Genomic DNA, 4311 nt, shown 5'->3' on the forward strand with positions numbered 1-4311 from the left:
AACCCTAAGCAACTACATATGAAACTGCGGGAAAAAGAATGGGTCCCCTCCCTTCTTATCCCCGGCTGATGCATTGGAAAGGAAGGAGAGGGGACCTAGGCACGGCGGTGGCGGCGGCGGTAGCTAGGGAAGAGTTGCCGTAAGCGGCGTATTGGTGGCGGTGGCTGCATAGGGTTAAGTCCTGTTTGATTATGCATCATAAATATTAATGTTTATATATATATATATATAGGACAACCCTATTTGGTACCTAGGTACTACTGAGTTATTTGGTACCCAGCGTCCTACAGGCGCGGACGCGCATCCCACGTCCGGACCGAGCGTGCAAACTCTCCCTCTCGCCCATGCACCTAGGCCACTGTATTTTTTTTGGTCCTGTACCGACGTGAACGCGGCTTGGTCCTGAAGCCTTTTTTTTGTTGACCGATTTTTTTTTGCCGTGAGACTCACATGGCAGGTTTCTCAAGCTTTTTTTTAAAAGTGACCACGTTATTAATAGATATTGACTAGCCGGTTTTATTATTGTTCAAAATAATCTATACGTGTTAGATTTGCTTGCCATGGAAATCGACTTTCAATGCCCATATGATTGGCACAAATTTGTCATAATATGCGGTTTGAAATCAAATATATTGAGCACAATTATTTCCATCACGAACAGACCGAATTTCATTTTTCATTACTCAGTTGCAATGAAATTACAGAAGTTCGAAAATCCAAAGCAAAAACTCCTCCAACCAACAACAAAGAACATATATTGAGCACAAATACATCAGGATGTAAATTTCAGACTTTTCATCAAAGTAATAATTTTAATGATCCTAAGTCATTTCAGGCTAAAACAATGTCTTGTATGAATGTAAATATCTGTATATACATCATTGGTAAGAAACATAATTCTAATTTATTCTCCATCCATTCCATGATCGTCCTTTTTTCTGATAAAGTTCCATGATCAGTGGTCGTCACTTTCAGTGTCCTTTGACCCACGCGTGCACTGTGGCCCTTTTAGATGGCAATGAGACCATGAAAAATAACATGTTGAATAGATACTCCGTATGCAACTAGACAAGTGTACCCTGAACTGAACTGCTAAATTGTGGTCTACATGTTAGAAACAGATCACATTGACCTTATTTCTATCAGTGTTTGTGTTCGTTAATGAGGTTTTGCTTCTGAGCCCCTATACTCAATGTTCGTCCCTTGCCTGCAATATGAACAAGGTTAGGTTTTGCTTCGAACCTTGCTATCATCATCCAAATGAAGTGAGTGAAGCATAAGAACAAACAACCACACTAGCTAATAGAAGAATGTAACAAATAAAAATACAAAGAAGTTATGTTTAGCTAGATTAAGATTAGTTAAGTGCAAAAATTACAGCCCAAATATAAACAAAATTAGAGAGCACCGGAACTATAATACAAAATTAAAAAAGCAACTCCTGCAATCAGGATATGCTCCTTTCAGTAAAATGTAATTCAATTTACAATATTTTGTATAAATAGTTCAGACAGATTAACATGGTACCTGAATTGACCAATGCATGGTGTTTGAGGCCCTGATCTGATGACAGTATGCCCTTCATTTGGGAAATAAACTGAAATCACATATATAGGTATAGTGCCACAACACGCAAGAACACCAAGCTCTCCAATGCCCTTGAATACAACCAGTGAATCATAATTTTGGTTTCTGAACCTAGCATAAGTAAAGGGAAAAGAATCTGTTGGAATCAACTGCACATAAATATGCTGGCCTGCATTTTCTATGGAAAACAATTTAGGAAAAAATAAGGATAATAGAAGAATGTAACAAATAAAAGAACTAACAAAGAAGATTTGTTGTCAACACGTTAAAGCTAAAAAAAATGCTACCTTAGTCGATTGATGGTAATCTGAATATATCTTCTTGCTTTTTTTTGTTTTTTGTTTTTTGTTTTTTATTTCTCCAGCTTGACAATGTAAGCATACTGACTAATTGACTTTACTTTTATTCTAAAGTTTAAGAAAAACATTGAGAAAACTCTATAGGACAGAACTGTTGAACTTATTCACATAGGCACATCACCAATCTAGACAAAGAGGACCTGCAGCCATGCATCTGGAAAAGGCCCCAATGGATTGCAGGCCGACCACAACGCAAGCTGGCTGTTTGGATCAGTACTGTACTTTACAGTACATTTGTCCATTTATGATTTCAATTGGCATGGATTAGCATTAGAATATACACTTGCACAAGAATTAAGCAGGACAGAAATCATCTAGTGACCACGTACACTTGCACAAGAATTAACCTGGACAGAATTAACCTACACAAGAATTAGGGTGCCACAAATTGTGCAAATAAGGATAAAAGTAAAAATCTTCCATACAACAAGAAAACATGACACGTATAGATTACCAACAAATGCTCCAGAAGCTTGCACTGGCCAACAGCGACCAGTCCAACACTGAAGACCCTAAGCCCCTAACACCACAGCCCTACACAGTCATTGGCTTCTGGATATTCAGCATTGCATAGAGAAAGAACAAGGGGCTGTAGTCTGAACCCTGAAGCTAAGAACAAAATCTACGGTGAGAGATGTATAGCTACGGAGACACTTCCACTCTGACGAAGAAAAGCAGAAGGGAGAAATGGAGACTGAATGTGGATTGCGTTGTTTGCCATGCCTACGGATGGACTGATTGCTTGCTAGCTGCCATGACTCTGCACTATTATTAACTCATGGCCTTGTATTTGTATTTCTATTCCTTCTAAACAGTATATGGACTTTAGAAATTTTACAGAACCAAGGGGGGCCATGGCCCACTATGGCCCCCACGTAGCTCCGCCGTTGCTTGTATTTTTCCTACAAATCATCAGAATTCAATTTAAGATAGTATGAAAGTGGAATCAGGAATAGTAGGATAGTTTTCTGTCATTTGATTAATGATTTATGACAGTGTACACAGTTTAGTACTTTTTCATTTTATAAACTGTGCTCCAAACACATAGTTGAATCCAGAATAGCAGTTCAGGCATTTAGAACATAGATGGAGGAACACATAGATGCATCTGGAATAGTCCACATAAACAAAAGCAAAAGACAACTGCTGGAGACTAAAGAAGACCCAGAACTCCTTGGGCATACATTTGACTACAGGTAAAATGCATACATTTGACTACAGGTAAAATGCCATCCCTCAATGCATACGTTTGGCAATAAACTAATCAGAAATCACATGCAGGTAAAATACATACATTTGACTACAATTCAACCAACCAAGAATATATATTGCATATAAATTGTAATCAACTAGCAGCATAGTAGCATGCTTTGAAGGGAACAATCACAGACAATGAATCATCAAGATCAGCAAACCTAATCCAGAGACCGACGCATAGCACATCCAGCTAGCCATATCTTAATTAAAAGACAATTCCAGTACAGGCGAGTGGCAAATAAACAAGAATTGAGGGATGGCCGCTTGATTACTTACACGAGTACATACGGGCAGCCTGATCTAGAAAGTACCTGGTGAATATATTGTGTTATGTTAGTATCCATGGATGTTTAGCATAGTCCTTTCTGAAAAGAAACAGAAATTTATGTGACATGTTGCTTAACTAAGTCTAATAGTCCCCCCCCAATGGATGAGGATGACCAAACATCAACAGCTGAACACACATCACACATGATTGAAGCTCTTAATTTATGACAATATGATAAATATGGTACTATGCTAAACTGGAAATCAGAAAGATGGACAGCAAATAGACTTTTAAAAATCCAGAGTACCTTTTGATGGTGAGCTCAAATGATAAAATTCAAAGAAGCCAGTCCATATAGATCTTGGTGAGATTGTTAAGGTCCTCCTGAACAAACAGACAAGCGGACATTCAGAAAGTCACCTATAAAATAATAATCTTACACCTATAAAAATTTAGTGATTAACAAATTCAGTATTATTTTGACAGAAGTTGAGAGTTCAGTTTTTGTTTAGTTTTTGTGGCAGATACAAAATGAGATCATGATAAAATATGTAGATTTCACAAGCAGTGGTACTATAATGCTAATGCTACTTCATATCTGGCGGGGGGAAAATCGATGGTATTCGGGTAATAGAGGTAACCAAGAATTACATCTGTTTTTGATAATCGAAAAATCTCAATGCAAAAAATAAATTGTACAACTACCTGTAAATGAACAAATAATAAGTTAAAAAAACATATGCGCAACATCTATGTATCAAGGCGGGCAAGATCATGATCACAGATGGGGCCTAAGTTAGTTCAACAAGTGCTACTTCGGCAAGCAAATAGATAAAGAGC

The 4311-nt window shown here is 37.7% G+C and overlaps 1 long non-coding RNA gene across 1 annotated transcript; it reads right to left on the reverse strand.

Moving 5' to 3' along the window:
- Positions 1 to 645: 645 nt before the first annotated feature.
- Positions 646 to 1741, reverse strand: LOC136519024 (uncharacterized). The gene is made up of 3 exons (XR_010774679.1): positions 1528 to 1741; positions 772 to 1207; positions 646 to 682 (listed from the first exon to the last, which is right to left on the reverse strand). It is a non-coding gene; the product is annotated as an uncharacterized lncRNA (long non-coding RNA).
- Positions 1742 to 4311: the final 2570 nt, after the last annotated feature.

The sequence above is a fragment of the Miscanthus floridulus genome, chromosome 17 (genome assembly GCF_019320115.1).
Source record: "Miscanthus floridulus cultivar M001 chromosome 17, ASM1932011v1, whole genome shotgun sequence".
In the NCBI taxonomy this organism is placed as follows: domain Eukaryota; kingdom Viridiplantae; phylum Streptophyta; class Magnoliopsida; order Poales; family Poaceae; genus Miscanthus; species Miscanthus floridulus.